Source organism: Protopterus annectens, chromosome 5.part1 (genome assembly GCF_019279795.1).
Source record: "Protopterus annectens isolate FY-2018-M chromosome 5.part1, PAN1.0, whole genome shotgun sequence".
Lineage (NCBI taxonomy): Eukaryota > Metazoa > Chordata > Ceratodontiformes > Protopteridae > Protopterus > Protopterus annectens.
This window is the reverse complement of record NC_056736.1, coordinates 657,468,091-657,487,739: the sequence shown is the minus strand read 5'-3', so window position 1 is coordinate 657,487,739 and position 19,649 is coordinate 657,468,091.

The following is a 19,649-nucleotide window of genomic DNA, read 5'->3' as shown; positions in this document are numbered from 1 at the left end:
GTTGTTTGTAAAAATACCCACTGTAGTGCACTACCAACTTGTACTATGTAAATGAGTGTGTTGTTTGTAAAAATACCCACTGTAGTGCACTACCAACTTGTACTATGTAAATTAGTGTGTTGTTTGTAAAAATACCCACTGTAAGGCACTACCAACTTGTACTATGTAAATTAGTGTGTTTGTAAAAATACCCACTGTAGTGCACTACCAACTTGTACTATGTAAATGAGTGTGTTTTTTGTAAAAATACCCACTGTAGTGCACTACCAACTTGTGCTATGTAAATGAGTGTGTTTTTTGTAAAAATACCTACTGTAGTGCCTACCAACTTGTACTATGTAAATGAGTGTGATTTTTGTAAAAATACCCACTGTAGTGCACTTCCAACTTGTGCTATGTAAATTAGTGTGTTGTTTGTAAAAATACCCACTGTAGTGCACTACCAACTTGTACTATGTAAATGAGTGTGTTGTTTGTAAAAATACCCACTGTAGTGCACTATCAACTTGTACTATGTAAATGAGTGTGTTGTTTGTAAAAATACCCACTGTAGTGTGCTACCAACTTGTACTATGTAAATGAGTGTGTTTTTTGTACAAATACCCACTGTAGTGTGCTACCAACTAGTACTATGTAAATGAGTGTGTTGTTTGTAAAAATACCCACTGTAGTGCGCTACCAACTTGTACTATGTAAATGAGTGTGTTGTTTGTAAAAATACCCACTGTAGTGCGCTACCAACTTGTACTATGTAAATTAGTGTGTTGTTTGTAAAAAATACCCACTGTAGTGCACTACCAACTTGTACTATGTAAATGAGTTTGTTGTTTGTAAAAATACCCACTGTAGTGCACTACCAACTTGTACTATGTAAATTAGTGTGTTGTTTGTAAAAATACCCACTGTAGTGCACTACCAACTTGTGCTATGTAAATTAGTGTGTTGTTTGTAAAAATACCCACTGTAGTGCACTACCAACTTGTACTATGTAAATTAGTGTGTTGTTTGTAAAAATACCCACTGTAAGGCACTACCAACTTGTACTATGTAAATTAGTGTGTTTGTAAAAATACCCACTGTAGTGCACTACCAACTTCTACTATGTAAATGAGTGTGTTTTTTGTAAAAATACCCACTGTAGTGCACTACCAACTTGTACTATGTAAATGAGTGTGTTTTTTGTAAAAATACCTACTGTAGTGCCTACCAACTTGTACTATGTAAATGAGTGTGATTTTTGTAAAAATACCCACTGTAGTGCATTACCAACTTGTACTATGTAAATGAGTGTGTTGTTTGTAAAAATACCCACTGTAGTGCACTACCAACTTGTACTATGTAAACGAGTGTGTTGTTTGTAAAAATACCCACTGTAGTGCACTACCAACTGGTACTATGTAAATGAGTGTGTTGTTTGTAAAAATATCCACTGTAGTGCACTACCAACTTGTACTATGTAAATTAGTGTGTTGTTTGTAAAAATACCCACTGTAGTGCACTACCAACTTGTACTATGTAAATTATTGTGTTGTTTGTAAAAGTACCCACTGTAGTGCACTACCAACTTGTACTATGTAAATTAGTGTGTTGTTTGTAAAAGTACCCACTGTAGTGCACTACCAACTTGTACTATGTAAATTAGTGTGTTGTTTGTTAAAATAACCACTGTAGTGCACTACCAACTCGTGCTATGTAAATTAGTGTGTTGTTTGTAAAAATAACCACTGTAGTGCACTACCAACTCGTGCTATGTAAATGAGTGTGTTGTTTGTAAAAATAACCACTGTAGTGCACTACCAACTTGTACTATGTAAATGAGTGTGTTGTTTGTAAAAATACCCACTGTAGTGCACTACCAACTTGTACTATGTAAATGAGTGTGTTGTTTGTACAAATACCCACTGTAGTGCACTACCAACTTGTACTATGTAAATGAGTGTGTTTTTTGTACAAATACCCACTGTAGTGTGCTAACAACTTGTACTATGTAAATGAGTGCTTTTTTTTGTAAAAATACCCACTGTAGTGTGCTACCAACGTGTACTATGTAAATGAGTGTGTTTGTAAAAATACCCACTGTAGTGCGCTACCAACTTGTACTATGTAAATGAGTGTGTTGTTTGTAAAAATACCCACTGTAGTGCGCTACCAACTTGTACTATGTAAATGAGTGTGTTGTTTGTAAAAATACCCACTGTAGTGCACTACCAACTTGTGCTATGTAAATGAGTGTGTTGTTTGTAAAAATACCCACTGTAGTGCACTACCAACTTGTGCTATGTAAATGAGTGTGTTGTTTGTAAAAATACCCACTGTAGTGCACTACCAACTTGTGCTATGTAAATGAGTGTGTTGTTTGTAAAAATACCCACTGTAGTGCACTACCAACTTGTACTATGTAAATTAGTGTGTTGTTTGTAAAAATACCCACTGTAGTGCACTACCAACTTGTACTATGAAAATGAGTGTGTTTTTTGTAAAACTACCCATTGTAGTGCACTACCAACTTGTACTATGTAAATGAGTGTGTTTTTTGTAAAAATACCCACTGTAGTGCGCTACCAACCTGTACTATGTAAATGAGTGTGTTTTTTTGTAAAAATACCCACTGTAGTGCCTACCAACTTGTACTATGTAAATGAGTGTGTTACTTTGTAAAAATACCCACTGTGGTGCACTACCAACTTGTACTATGCAAATGAGTGTGTTTTTTGTAAAAATACTCACTGTAGTGCACTACCAACTTGTACTATGCAAATGAGTGTGTTTTTTGTTAAAATTCCCACTGTAGTGCAACCAACTTGTACTATGTAAATGAGTGTGTTTTTTGTAAAAATACCCACTGTAGTGCAACCAACTTCTACTATGTAAATGAGTGTGTTTTTTGTAAAAATACCCACTGTAGTGCACTACCAAATTGTACTATGTAACTGAGTGTGTTTTTTGTAAGAATGCCCACTGTAGTGCACTACCAACTTGTACTGTGTAAATTAGTGTGTTTTTTTTAAAAAATACCCACTGTAGTGCACTACCAACTTGTACTATGTAAATTAGTGTGTTTTTTTAAAAATACCCACTGTAGTGCACTACCAACTTGTACTATGTAAATTAGTGTGTTGTTTGTAAAAATACCCACTGTAGTGCACTACCAACTTGTACTATGTAAATGAGTGTGTTGTTTGTAAAAATACCCACTGTAGTGTACTACCAACTTGTAGTATGTAAATGAGTGTGTTTTTTGTAAAAATACCCACTGTTGTGCGCTACCAACTTGTACTATGTAAATGAGTGTTTTTTTTGTAAAAATACCCACTGTAGTGCACTACCAACTTGTACTATTTATTTATTTATTTTATTTATTTTACATTTGTTTACCGGGTTAGTCCAACTGGATACATATCCATTTTCAGCAGAGACCCGGGGAGAAAAGCTCCACAGTAAAAAACAAGACTTTGAGTTAATTTCAATAATTTCATAATTACATGGTAAGATGAGACACAACTTAAACATATCAATTTCATAAAAGTTCAGGGAGAAAAACCTCCACATAAATCCAAACAAGACTTTGGTTTACATACATAACAAAAATTCTGGATAACATAGTAGGAAGAGACATCAATTTAAAACTTAGCTATAATTTGAGTAATTCATATAATATGTGGATAAGTGAAAACATGGGTTCACTAGACAATATTAAAGATTAAATTATAGGCCCCGAGGAGAAGGGTAAAGATTTATCCCATAACACGCTCATAGTGATTAACGAGTAGAAGGCTGTTGCGAGGAACTAGAGATCATATAACATAGTATAGTAGGGTGCTAGTGGAAAAAGAGAGAAGAGAGATGGCATTGGGAAATAACATAGAGGGTATAGGGACTTTTAGGACTAGTCGGGTTTAGTACAGGGACATAGCCAGTGAGCTTTTAGGAATGATTTAAGGTTACTTTTGAACTGGCTAAGGGAGGTAGTTAGTCTTAGGTTATTAGGAAGGGAGTTCCATAGTTTTCCTATGGAATTAGCGTAAAGAGCATCCCCACCTAAGTTATTAGATTTTATAGTTTGTACCAGGACACTATTTGAAGATCGGAGGCAGCTGAGATTAGAATAGGGGGTTAAAAGTTTGCTCATTGAGGGGGTTTTATTTGGTTCATTGATTATTTTAAATGCTTCAGTAAGTTGGTTCACCAGTCAGGAGTTTGCAAGGTCTTAAAGCCTGCTACATGTAAGTACAGGGACTGCTTTTGAGTTGCAGTATTCTTTTCTTAGTGCTTAAAACACAATACAAGAGGTAGTAGTTAAGTCAGGTAAAGTTTGTGACCAGCTTCTTTATTAACTCGCTGGCTAGATAACAAAAGAAAAGTATAGGGACTTAAGACTGTAATGTTTAAGCATAAAGTTTTGGGGAAAGGCTGCCAGGTTAGATGATAGGTACTGTTGTGTCACCTGCCTGCAAGACTCTTTATAGACTAATAATAGTATGATGAGGGTATATATTTTTACCCAAATTTCCTTGGGGAATAGTTTTAAAATTATAGTGGTAGCAGGAGAACAGCCTGTGCCTTCACACTGAGATAGTGGTTCTTCAGCGTCGCCACTTATAGTCTAGGAGCCACGCGGTGGGTTGATTGAGGGAGGCTTCCTATTTACTATGTAAATGAGTGTGTTGTTTGTAAAAATACCCACTGTAGTGCACTACCAACTTGTACTATGTAAATGAGTGTGTTGTTTGTAAAAATACCCACTGTAATGCACTACCAACTTGTACTATGTAAATGAGTGTGTTTTTTGTAAAAGTACCCACTGTAGTGCACTACCAACTTGTACTATGTAAATGAGTGTGTTTTTTGTAAAAATACCCACTGTAGTGCACTACCAACTTGTATTATGCAAATGAGTGTGTTTTTTGTAAAAATACCCACTGTAGTGCACTACCAACTTGTACTATGCAAATGAGTGTGTTTTTTGTAAAAATACCCACTGTAGTGCAACCAACTTGTACTATGTAAATGAGTGGGTTTTTTGTAAAAATACCCACTGTAGTGCAACCAACTTGTACTATGTAAATGAGTGTGTTTTTTGTAAAAATACCCACTGTAGTGCACTACCAACTTGTACTATGTAAATGAGTGTGTTTTTTTGTAAAAATACCCACTGTAGTGCACTACCAACTTGTACTATGTAAATGAGTGTGTTTTTTGTAAAAATACCCACTGTAGTGCACTACCAACTTGTACTATGTAACTGAGTGTGTTTTTTGTAAGAATACCCACTGTAGTGCACTACCAACTTGTACTGTGTAAAGTAGTGTGTTTTTTTAAAAAATACCCACTGTAGTGCACTACCAACTTGTACTATGTAAATTAGTGTGTTTTTTAAAAATACCCACTGTAGTGCACTACCAACTTGTACTATGTAAATGAGTGTGTTTTTTGTAAAAATACCCACTGTAGTGCACTACCAACTTGTACTATGTAAATGAGTGTGTTTGTTGTAAAAATACCCACTGTAGTGCACTACCAACTTGTACTATGTAAATGAGTGTGTTTGTTGTAAAAATACCCACTGTAGTGCACTACCAACTTGTACTATGTAAATGAGTGTGTTTGTTGTAAAAATACTCACTGTAGTGCACTACCAACTTGTACTATGTAAATGAGTGTGTTTGTTGTAAAAATACCCACTGTAGTGCACTACCAACTTGTACTATGTAAATGAGTGTGTTTGTTGTAAAAATACCCACTGTAGTGCACTACCAACTTGTACTATGTAAATGAGTGTGTTTGTTGTAAAAATACCCACTGTAGTGCACTACCAACTTGTACTATGTAAATGAGTGTTTTTTGTAAAAATACCCACTGTAGTGCACTACCAACTTGTACTATGTAAATGAGTGTGTTTTTTGTAAAAATACCCACTGTAGTGCACTACCAACTTGTACTATGTAAATGAGTGTGTTTTTTGTAAAAATACCCACTGTAGTGCACTACCAACTTGTACTATGTAAATTAGTGTGTTTTTTGTAAGAATGCCCACTGTAGTGCACTACCAACTTGTACTGTGTAAATTAGTGTGTTTTTTGTAAGAATACCCACTGTAGCGCACTACCATCTTGTACTATGTAAATTAGTGTGTTTTTTGTAAGAATACCCACTGTAGTGCACTACCAACTTGTACTATGTAAATTAGTATGTTTTTTTAAAAAATACCCACTGTAGTGCACTACCAACTTGTACTATGTAAATTAGTGTGTTTTGTTAAAAATACCCACTGTAGTGCACTACCAGCTTGTACTATGTAAATTAGTGTGTTTTTGTAAAAAAATACCCACTGTAGTGCACTACCAACTTGTACTATGTAAATTAGTGTGTTTTTTGTAAAAAAAAATACCCACTGTAGTGTACTACCAACTTGTACTATGTAAATTAGGGTGTTTTTTGTAAAAATACCCACTGTAGTGCACTACCAACTTGTACTATGTAAATTAGTGTGTTTTTTGAAAAAAACTGCAACAAAGGAAACTTACACTAAAGATGCCCATTGGGAAGTAACTTGCTGAAGTGTAAGAAAAGCTTCAAAATGCACAAATTATTCCAACACCATTTTTATTGTATACTTTTCCCTGGAAATGGTCAGTTTAAACTATTTTCATCTTGGATTTGCACATCTTCATTTTTATTGTCTCCCTAAGACATTAAGTATGGCTTATATCTATTTGGCCTGTCTTTTGTGACCACTTACATAATGTGGGTACACTTAAGCCATTATTGTTTTATTCTGTTATTACAGATTTTGACCATAGCTATAGTGTGTCTGTGTTAGTGATCTCTTTAAGAAGTCTGTATAAAATGGAATCTAGATATAGCACAGGCCTTTGTTAAACTAATCTTTTTGGACTGTGATTTTATCTTAAATAAATACTTTTATATAGGTTTAGCTCATTTTACCTCACTTGATGTACAGCTATCAACAAGGTGCTGGCATACATCCTGTTTTAGTGGTAATTGTATAGTGTCATTTTCAGAATGCAACTAAACTCTGCCATGGCATGATGCGGCTTTCATTGATAGCTATTTCAGTGATTAGGCATACCAAAATGTATGCTATGCAATGGATATTGGAAAGGAGATCAGTAATTCATAACGTTCCTGAGTATGCCCAGTATATACAATCTATAACTAATGCATAAAGATGCATTGCAGACTGCCTGGGAATATTCCCTTTTATCAGGAGTACTATGATGACAAACTGCAATATCTATTAACATGTTGCAAAGACAGGCAAGCAAATGAACAACACAGTTCAAATAACTTAGATCAGGGGTGTCCAACCTTTTGACTTGCCAGGGCCACATTGAGTGAGCAGAAATTCTCTTGGGGCCGCATATAAAATATATCATATAGTTAACTCTTTCGCTGCCACAGGTGACCAAAGTCGACCTCCTGGCTGTACTGTAGGTGCATTCGAACAATGAATAAATGTAGTAAATGCCTAATATTTGCCTTAAAATTCTAATTCTCTAATCTAACAGTTAACTCTAATACCTTAGTTTATATATATATATATATATATATATATATATATATATATATATATATATATTATAAATAAACAGATATTCACTACAGCACTAGCATTTCTCACTGGGAAAACCACTCCAGCAGTCCAACTACGTAAAATGTCAACATTAGCAGCCCTACAATATTATAATACACAAAAATAAGCCAACAAATTTGCAACAAAGTAAAGAATTCACATTACTGACTTAATAAAGCAATTCTAAATAAGTTACAAGAGGGTCTCACCCAAACAAATGACTGGTGCCAGAAACATGGCCTCAAGCTAAATGCCAGTAATGCATCATCATCCCCTTTGGGGAGAGTGATGTCCCCACAAATTATCACATTAATAATGTTGTAAGCACACAATCAGTTGTGAGGTGCTTGGATACCCAGGTTTAACCACCATGATGTCTCCATTGTACGGAAAGCTTTTTACATGGCCCACCTCATTAGTAAGGGTATCTCATCCAGAGACAAGGTGGTCATAACATCCCTGTATTCTTCCTTTATAAGAGCCATTACTGATTGCAAAGCCCCTTTTGGCATGTGCCTCAGCAAAACACCCTTCCAAAAGAAAGACTACAACCATTTCTGACAAAAAAGGTCAAATGACTAAGTTCACTTAGTTATCCAAACAAACTAAAAAGCTTCTTGCTCTCCACTGCCTCTCATTGGCTCCTATAAATTTCATCACTGGCTTGCTTTCCAGGCTAATAAAGATCCTGCCTTAAGAGACTTCCTCCACCTCAGAAATATTGATTATACTTAAAACGCTCACTACAAAGACCACAGCCTTCACTGCAACATAAACAAGCCACTCTGTATGTACAGGTTCTTGATACAAAAACTTCAACTTCTGTAAAAAGTTCTTCTCATTATCAAACAATGTAGTTCAGCAACACAACAAATGGATTGATAGCCATAAATGTACTCCTTGAGTAAATAGCATAGCCTTCATCAAACCAGATGGAAAATCCATATACTAAACTTTCCTAGCTGGTTGGCTAAGATCTAATATTGGTTACTCAAGTCTACTTGCCCAAGAAGAGGGGCCTATTTAACTAAGAATTCCATTTGCAAAAATATATTCAGTACACATATTAAATCTCTCTTTCTTTCTCTCTCTCACACACACATACACACACACACACACACACACACACACACACACACACACACACACACACACACACACACACATACATACACACACACACACAAGGAGCCCCTACTTCTAAAACAGGCAACCTCAGTAATCACATGACACACACTCACTGATTGAAATTGTCTGGAAGTAAAAATATCTGAAAAAAAAATCATACTAGAGATGGAGTCATCCAACTAATTTCCCACCACCAAAAGGAGCATCAATAAATTAGCAAACAACTGCTCAGCAAAAAATAAATCAATAAGAAATCTGCAAACTCTCTAAGATCATACTCCATACTGGAGTAAACATATAACTTCCCTCCAATCTAAAGCCATTTGACATTCAGACATTTTAATTTGTGCAGAAGTTATTCACAAACTGACAGTTTTCTGAGTTGTCACATTAGCACTCTATGCTTACGTCCGAACCAATGAAGCATACTTGTCAATTCCAAAAGAATTAAAGTAGTTTAAAAATAAGGTTATTTGCAAGGTTACATGGCAGTTTATATTGGAAATAAGCAAAGATATTAAAAAGGCTCTGTTTCTCGTAATTATGCTGAAAAGTCTTCCAAGGTAAATGCAACCTTCTGATTTAGTATGGAACCATAACTCTCAACCTTAGAGCAAGAAATCTGGAGAAAGAGAAAAATAAAAGTGGGACACAGGCCCAAAAATAGTTATGTATCACAGACACCATTGAAACAACTGTAGCTGCTAACATTATACATCACTTATATTCTTTTTACGCCATCATTGTCAGATAAGCATTATATGGCTCATTCAATCCTGCCTTCTTTTTCAACAAAGAAAACCATGCTTTGAAATGACAAATGCATTAAAAATAATAAATAAAACACATTGCATCCACATCCTGCAACTTCCTACCTGCAAACAACCACAGAGCTTTCACTGAAACTAAGGCTGCTTATTTCCCAGGAATGATAGCTCTCCCTAACTAAGTCTAATGGGATACAATCTACCAGGATCTGGACTACCTGAAATAAATTAAATTATGGCCTGCAAGTTGCAAGTGCACTTTGTTTAATTAAACCATATTTCTAAGCCCACTTACTGTATTTTTTCAGTAACATCCCAATCTCCATTTCCAGGTCACTTTACAAGACATTGGCAGTGGTATACTTGGCATCCTCCAGATCCCTGCAGGACCACACTCATACTGCTAGCATTGTCCATTAAATGTAAATATCCATTCACTGCAAATGGCAAGAAGCTATATCTTAACAAATCTACTTTTGGCATGCCTAGTACCCAAGTATCAGGTTTTGAAACAAATAACATATTCTCCACAGTCCGTAAGTCTGTCTTTAATAATCATCTACAGCTGCAGCCCTCCCAACACACAAGCACACACATACACACTAAAACCCCCAACATTTAAAAAATGACATTGTGCCCACCTGATTTGCCAGTATTGATGATCCACCAAAGCTATACTTATTGTTGTCCAATCTGCCATTGCTTAGAACCCACCAATGACAAAACAGTACTGGGTGTTTTTTTTGTTTGTCAGAAAAAAAAAACAATTCAACTTTATAGGGTTCCTATCAGCAGACTGAAGACGCATATTTTTGAATGCATCTTGGTCGAACTGACAAAACCAAAACTGCAAAATATTGAAGTGACATGTAAGCGAATTCTTTCTCTGGGAAAGAATTCACTTGGCCGCTTTGATACTTTAACGTTTTTGGCACTGTAGTATGGTCTCGGAGTTGGTATATATAAGTAGGGGGGTGGGGGGGCACAGCCCTTCACATCGGGGGGGGGTGTGGGGGGGTGAAGCCCTCCACTTAATCTCATGTTTTAATGTGCTTTTATTTTTTTTTTTTTGTTGGAACAGCAATTTTTTTTTCCCTTGGAAAAAAATCACTGTTTTGACAGTTTGGTTTTGTAAGCTTTCGCTTACATGGGGTCGATTAATCACCGTTCACTTACCTAAGCATTCGGTGATCTAATATAGACCCACTTTATATGCTACAGTCCCACAAAGTCAATCCGCTACTGACACATTAACATTAGGCTGCTGTCTCATTCTTACTCCTGGAACTGCATTACCTTGGATGACTAATTTTATTTCCTAAGAAAAAGACACAAATTGAAAGATGAAGCCAAAATCCATACAGTTGAGAGGTATAATTTCATATTCAATACAACACTCTCTCTGCCAGGAAAGCCACAATTTAATGAAAGTGTACTTTTAATGTACAATATATTTGTGAACTAACTTATTTGTGTTCAGTAGGTAGACTGATCGTCATTAGCCTCTTTGTGCATGTGTCTCTCTCTTTGTCTCTTTGTCATGCAGACACACACACACACACACACACACACACACACACACTCTTCTTCTGCTTTCACATGCACAAACATTCTACTTTCATGCATGCACTCACTTATTCACTCCCTCCGTACTTACCTATTAACACAGGTAGTGCTGTCCCTTTCAAAGGCAATGACGGCAAATCCATACATGAGTCCCTCTTCAGCGAGAACACACACTGGTTCTTTGGCACGAAATAACGGCGGGAACACACAGATCCTTCTTTGGCTCAAAAGAATCAAAACTAGAATGGTGCTTTGGTGCATGTGCACACCGACAGAGTTATAGGTCATGGGTGTGAAAAGCATAAAACAAAAAAAGTGTTTTGGGCCATGCATATATCGATGTTGCAGTTAGAGGTCGGGGGCCGCATGGAAGAGGTCTGAGGGCCGCAGGTTGGATACATCTGACTTAGATGATGGGCATTTTCTTCTGTAGTTTAGATGTTCATGTACTAGCAGTGTTTATCTTTCAATCATCAAGAACTGTTTATGTTAGTGTCATGATTTCTACAGTAGATTTCTCACCAGAGTGGGTATCTGCAAGCATCCATGTAGTACAAAAAGAACAACTGCATGAAAATTGGTCAGATTTTTTTCGCATTACAGAATGTTTTTTTTTCTTCTTTAAAACCATTCTGACAATATTATATTTAAAGAAGCCATGATGTATGGAGTTCCCTCTGTTTCCTGTACATATCTAATTTTGTAGTCTCTCCATTCCCCATTTTGACTTTTCTTGAAATCTTGTGTCACTTCCTTTTGGAATTTTCACATATGTCATAGGTCAGATGACTCACAGAAACAAGATATCTTCAAATTCACCAAATAGGAGCCAAAACCACCCTAAAAAGAATAACTGGTAAGTTGTAGAAATAGGGTGAAGGAGAGTCCACAAATGCCATGCTGCAAACAACCACTTTATTCACAGAGTTGAACCATTCAATGGTTGAGCTCTGTGAATAAAGTGGTTCTTTGTAGCCTGGCATTTGTGGACTCTCCTTCACCCTATTTCTACAAGATACAAGGTATCTTACTTCAGGTTTTTATTCACAGTTTGGTAGGTACTATGAGCACAAATGACAAAAAACTGACACCTCTAGATGATACCAGCAGTGAGTGGAAAAGGCGGGACCTGCAAGTAAGACATTTACAAACATTAAAAACAATCAATTAATTTGGCTGAATTTTCTAGCTTATGCAATAAAATGACCGTAAAAATCTGTTTAGGTGCTGCAATTAATACAAATCAGCTAGTTAGTGAAAACAAAAAATCAGCTGAAACTGGCTCAGGTGAAACACTAATGAATACACTCATTCGTGCTTTTGACAGTCTCTGTCAGTGTGGACACTGAAAGAAATGGAATGGCAAGTTTATTTATTTACTTACTTCTTAATTTAATTTTCAAGTTAATAGACTGGCCCTCAAAGTTCCATTTTGAGTCACAGCTTCACTGCATGTACAGTGCAGAGATAAAGTATAATTAGGTACACACTTACATAGGCATTGTGCAGTTGTATGCTTAATGCTTAAAAATATGAGGGTCCTTGTTTTAAAAATGTAGGGTAGAAATGGTAGACATTACTCACTCATCTCATTTTAAAGTAGCCACTTAAGGTAAACTGCAACAATGTAATAATTAGTGTTTGTTTGCATTTATTCTGGACAGTATGCCTGTTGTAGTGATGTGACAGCCGTGGTGGTGCAGCGGTAGCATTGTCGCCTCACAGCAAGAGGTTCTTCCGTTCGATTCTCGGCTGGATCACCTTCTGTGTGGAGTCTGCATGTCCTCCCCATGCTCAAGTGGTGTTCGAAAGACATGCGTGAATGGGCTTGACTTTGTTGAAGGTTGGGCGTCAGGCTGGCACCTCGGCTCCATAAAAAAAAAAAACTACTACCAATCATTAGCGGACCGGAGTTCTGCTGTGGCGACCCCTAACCTGGAAAAGCCAAAAGAAAAACAACAACAACATGCCTGTTGTAGTGATATTCATAGTGATATTTTCCATACATTCAACTTACATATAGGCTCATAGGTTCATACGTAGGTACTAGGCTATCGGCCCAAGGGCCATGGAAACCTAGCCAACAAGGTTCCTTGGCTTATGCCACCCAAGAAAGTTATTTTCCTGTGACCCTGTCAAGCAGAGCCACAGAAGTGATCCCCGGGGTGTATTTCCTGTTTCTTATCCACTCATCAAGAATTTTCTTGAAGAGTGCTAATGAGGAACTTTGCTTGACATAGATGGGTAGCTTGTTCCAGAGTATGGGAAGTCACCGGGACAGGAATTTATCCCTCCAGCATGTCCTGTTTATTGTGGTGACAAGGATTAGGTCCCTGGCTCATGTAGCTCAGAGGGATTGGGATTTCTTTAGGCGTAACATGTCCAACAGCTCTGGGTTTGACATAACTTTATATGTTAGGCAGAGATCACCTCAGAGTAGGCGATATGCTATGGAATAAAGTTGGAGTTTTTTGAGACGGTCAGTGTAGATCATCTGTTTGAGACCAGTAATCCTCTTTGTGAGGTACTTCTCTGGCCTTTCCAGCTGCTGCAGATGTCTTGTGAGGTACATTCCAAAAGGGGCGTTGTACTCTATAATGGGTCTAATGAGTGTTGAGTAGAGGTGAACAATGACCTCTTTTTTCCTGGATGAGATCCCTTTTATGATGAGGTGTGCCACTTAGAAGGATTTCCTGACTACTGTGTCGATGTGATTATCAAAGGAGAGACTACTGTCCACCTGGGTCACAAGGTCTCTTACCACACATTCAGTGTTACGTAGACTGCCGCCTATGTGATAGTTCATGGGTACAGAGCTTTTACCAAAGGGTAATATTTTTGAAGTTTTAACTACTTACTGTAGCTCCTATTGCCTAATGCTGTATACTGACAATTTTAGGAACTTGGCTGGATTTCTGTTTGGGACTAGGTCGTTATGGGATGTTATAGGTACAGACTAATAAAATAAGCATGTTTTAGTACTGTTTCTGACTGCAGACAAGCTAGGTTGGCCTATGACTGAGGATGGGAGTGCATTTCATAGTTGTAGCACATGACAGTGATCAAGTCCTCAGAGCTGCTCCTGGTTTGGCTACTTTGTTCAAGAGTTACAGGGAATTTGATGCATCTAAAGCAACACATTGCTAAAAGAATGAAATTGAGTATCATTTTGCACTTCTGCTGAATATTTTAATGTATTTCATAAGAATCCTGCATTATTTGTTACATTTCTTGCACTTTAGTAGTGTTTCAAAACTGACCTGTTTCCATTGCTGCTGTAATACTTAATTATATTGTGTCTGCTAGTTTTACAGGACTCTAGTATCTATATTGTGTGGTTTCCCTAACTCGAGTCTAAAACCAGCATTTTTACATTAAGAGGGTTTTCTGACTGCACTCATGTAGCAGAAGTGCACTGTAGCAAACTTATCTGAGTTGGGAACTGCTGGCTGAAAGCTTATTGTGTGTTTTCTTGATTGGTCTGTAGGTCTTACTGTTTGATTCTATATAAACCCAGTGTTTGCGCTAGGCTGCTCTTCACACAGTGACAGCTAGCAATGCCCTGTTTAGACAAAAATACTTTCAAGTTAAAATTTCCCTTAGAATAACTGTCTCTGAAACTTTTCCCAGTCCCTTGCTACTCTAGCAACATCTTAGTTGCATGCACAGCAGCATCACCTTGCTGGATAGCTGAGTTCACACTGAGTATAGCACCCATTCTTCCTCCATGTGCTATCATCCCAGTCCAGTCAAATCTACTCACTCTTCTTCCAGGTTAAACCCTTAGCAAAAACCTGAAACCATGGATAGGCACTTTCCTGCTAGCTCTGTGGCCAGCCTGGTGGACATGGGCATCCTGAAGCAATGTAGCAAGTGTCTCATGTATACTGAAACCACTTAGTCCTGAAACATACAAACACAGTATATGAGAGATGTAGTTACGCTTCAAAAATTGAAACACAACTCTCATATACTGACAAATTAAATGACAAACTGGTTGTCAGCATATGCACATCATTTCCCTCACTAAATAAGTTTCAACACCTAAACCCACATATACGAAAACCTCAGAGGCCTCCTGTATGCTGTAATCAGAAACCACATGCAAACAAAACCAAGTCAATACCAACCACTACACTTAAAAATACACATCATAGTGTCTCCACAAACAAGCTCCTACGGTGAAACACCACATATTAAAACATCTTGGTCATAGGAGACTCCTTCGTGATACACACAGAAGCATCCCTCAGCAGGTTGGATATAGACAGGGTTACAGTCAGTTGCCTGTCAGGGGCCAGGATTTACCAGATCATGCAGGAACTCAGCTCCCTCAGCCACAAACACCAGTATGACTCAGTCATAGTCCATGTAGATGTGAATAACCTGAGACTTACCTCCCTGGACTATATGAGGAGAGACATGATGGACCCCTATGAATACATGTCACAGGCTGGTATGCACCACACATTGAGCAGCATTATATCCTCACCAATAATGATACCACACTACACACAGAAAATTATTGGCTTCAATAACTGTCTTAACTACTGGTGTCATTCCAAGGGGATGCATTATTTGTCTGCCTGTGATGACGATTCACAGACCATGCTGCTTTGCCAGAGATAGCCTGCACCTGTCACCGCTAGGCTTTTGAATAGTGGCCAAGGCATTAGCCATCACCATAGTGCCTTTTTAGGCAGTGTCATTCCAGCAGACCTACCAACATAATAAAATCTTCTAATGCCAACCTAAAGGTATTACTGCACAGTGGTAAGAGTTTTAACAAGAAATTGCACACCCTGGAAACTCTCCTTGCCCTGGAAAATGCTGACATCTGTGTACTTACAGGGATGTGGTTTAAAGCTGTGGAAACCACCCCAGCAGTACAAGACCACAATGCCTATCACACATTCAGACCTTATTCTGAAAAGGGAAACAATGAAAGGAGGAGGTATTTCCATGTACATAAAAATCAATCACACCTCAAGATTGGTCAAACAGGATGACTTACTTGAGCTACTCCATGTCCAGCTGACCATAGGCAACCCCCCCCCCCGCCATATCATTGCTAGCTACGAGTCCTCAGCCATGAAACATGAAACCCACTCCACATACCCGAAGCTAGTAGAATCACTTACCATTCAGCCCAACACACCACTCATTAGTGATTTTAACTACCCCTCCATAAACTGGAAAACATATACAACCACTAACTTGCAGGCTTAGAGGTTCCTGGACTTTGTCAGTGCAAATATTCTGCTCTGCATTCCCACTAGGGGCTCAAATATCCTTAACATAGTACTGACAAATGTGGGGGAGCAATGTACCCTCCCATGGTAATCCCCTCATTGGCAAGACTGGATCATAAATCAGTCTCCTTTGAAATAAATTTAACAGTAGAGCCTCCATCAAACCTTAAAATCCTAGAGAATTTTTCAAAGGCAAATTAACATCTATTAAGTGTCAGCATAGGTAATTGTAAAACAACTACATAGACATGTCAGTACCTGATTTAACTAAATCCAGATCAAGCTGGAAAAACATAGACTATAAAACAGAAGGAAAAAAATCCTCTTTAGAAGTAAGAGGGAGAGTGCAAAACAGCAAAAAAAAAAAAAAAACCTTCATTAGTCTCAACAGGCAAATCAGGGAACTAGTCAAGTTTTCAAAACCTAAATACAAGACTAAAGTAGCCTCCCAAGAAAAGGATGACCACAAATCATTTTTTAGTTATGTCCAAAATCTTAAGGGAAACACTCAACAATGTGTTCAGATTGGCTGCATATGGCACTAGCCATACTCAGCGTGAAGAAATAGCAAACCTGCTGGCCAACAAATTCAGCTGAAATTTCACCTCCGAATCACCCCCAGGCACCCCCATGAAATATTCCCTACCATTCTTTTGTTTGGTATCACGAAAGGACAGGCCATCACTGTGCTTTCCATAGCTAGAAACACAGAATCTATGGGCCTTGATGGAACCTCAGGGTGCTTATTAAATAGCTTGAAACATGAGCTAGCAGTCTCATTTGTATCTCTATTTAACCACAGTCTCAAAACAGGCTTTGTCCCAGTAGAGTGGAGGACAAAAACAGTCATCCTTCTGCACAAGGGGGACCATCAACAGACATAATACGCCACTTGGGTAGTATAGATAAACACAAAATTGGGCATAAACCTCTATGTCACCAGATGGATAGCCAAATGGTTTATGGATAGGACACATGTTATTAGAGTGGTTGAATCCACATCCAGCTAGAGGCCAGTCACCAATGGAGTACCTCAGGGCTCAGTGCTGGGCCCCCTCATGTTTGGGGTATACTTCTCAGATGTCAAGGCAAATGCAGATGGCCTTTGGCTGACCAGGTTTGCTGATGACTATGAGTTGGGAACAGTCATTGACTCCCAAACAATGTTGATATCCTACAGAAAAATCTAATGCAGACTAATGATTGGTATCAAGGCCATGGCCATGAAATAAATGTGAAGAAGTGCATAATAATACTCTTTGGGAAATCAAATAACCCTGCAAATTACAACATTTATAGCACCCCCCCCCAAGAGTGGCCCCATTAACAAGAGATCTGGGGTACTCAGATAAATAATAATCTGAACTTTGACCACCATGTGTGCATGGTAGTGAGAAAATCTCTTTATATGACTCAGTTTATAAGTAAGGGCATGACATTCAGATCTAAGAATATCACAGTACCACTGTACTCAGCTCTCATCAGACCAATAATGGAGTACAATGCACCATTTGGCATGTACCTCTCCAGGCATCTGCAACAGGTGAAAGGTCCTCAGAGGTTTCTCACCAAAGAAATTCAGGGTATAGCCAACATGTCATATGCGGACCAATTAAATGCCCTATCACTATATTCAGTTTCCTACCGATTACTGAGGGTTGATCTATGCCTGACCTACAAGACAGTCTCTAACACAGCCCTGATGAAAACATTACATGTTCACAAAACTAATTGCATGAGAGTTACCCATTCCAGGTCTCTAAACCTGATCTCTGACATGAATAGATCATGCTGGAGAGACAGATATGTGCCCCAGAGATTGCCTCTCCTCTGGAATAGGCTTCCTATTTGTACAAAGCAGAGCCCTTCCCTAACCATCTTCAAGTACAATCTGGACCAATGGATGGGAAATCATAAATTTACTCTTGGGGTGATACCCATGTACCTTATGGACAGAGGCAGTCTGTAAACATTGTCAAAACCCCACTTGCTGAACCTTGTTATCTTTCCTCTACAGATAAATTGGGTAAAATCTGGGTAAAAGTGGCTAGGCTTGTAAGAGCTCTTGAGCCATTAGTCTAGTAATTTCCCATGAACCTATGAACCTATGACAGAGAAAGCCTTGGGCATGCTTTTTAGGTAATACATTAATACAGCTGAAGTACATTAAGAGAATACTGATGCTTTTCATAGTCTACTGTGAGGAAGTCTGATGCGATGGAAATTAATTGCCTGAAACTGGTAGTAGGATTCATTAGACTGGAAGACAAAGTAGCCATGATTGCAGAGAAGGTCAAAGAGAACAGATTATGGTGGTTTAGTCACATGTACAAGAGAGCAGAAGATGATCTATTAAATAATTTGTGGGAAAGACAGGAAAAAGGCAAGAAGAAATGAGGATGCTCAGCAAATAGATGAATGGATTGCATGAGAGAGGACTTACAACAGTCAAGAATGACTGCTGAAGAAGGCAAGAGGCTCTGAATCAAGAACAATGGCAACAGCTGACATGAAACCCCCATTCTCATGTAGAAAATGGGAAAAAGGAGGTTAATGATGACAATGCTGATTCTTTGTGTAGATGATAGCTGTTAAAGTGGGAATCATTTCATAACTCTGATATTTATACTTAGTGATTATATTAGTGAGACTTCCAGTAGGCAATTTTTAGTTTTTTAATCCTTTGTTGATTGGGTTAGTCCCACTAGGCTACTGGACTCTTTTCAGGAGAGACCTGAGGTGGTATTTATACTACTAGGGGAAATTTGTATTGAGCATTGGGTAACTTCCCCTACTTGTCATTGTTGCAAGTGGGACCCTTTTTGGAAGAGCACTTCCTGTTTCCATTCCAGGTGCAGAGGCAGCCTGAAGGAAACAGGGAGGCAGATGGAGATAGTGAAGGAGATGATGGAGTGGTAAAAGAAATGGAGGAGAAAGTAAGTGTTGAGACCAGCGAATGTGTGCACTATTCTGAGGAAATATTTCAAAGAAGTCTATTTGATGGAGATGAGTCTGAAAATGATGGCTGTACAATTACAACTCCCCAGGTGGAAAGGTCGCAGGATGATTTACTTAAAGACATGGTGGTGCACAGTGAGCCAGAAAATGAAGGCAATGTTTTCTGGGGGGACATTATGGAGAAAATACGAAAGGGGGATGCAAAGACAATCCTAAAGAATAGTGGTGAGATAGAAAACATATGCAGAGAAAGTAAAAGAAGGCAAAAGTGGAGTAGCAGAAAAGAAGGCAAAAGAAAATGAAAAATGGAAGTATGTGGTAAGGATTCAAAGTAAAGAAGACAAAGAAATGGACAGGTATGACATGTGAGACAATGTAATAGGT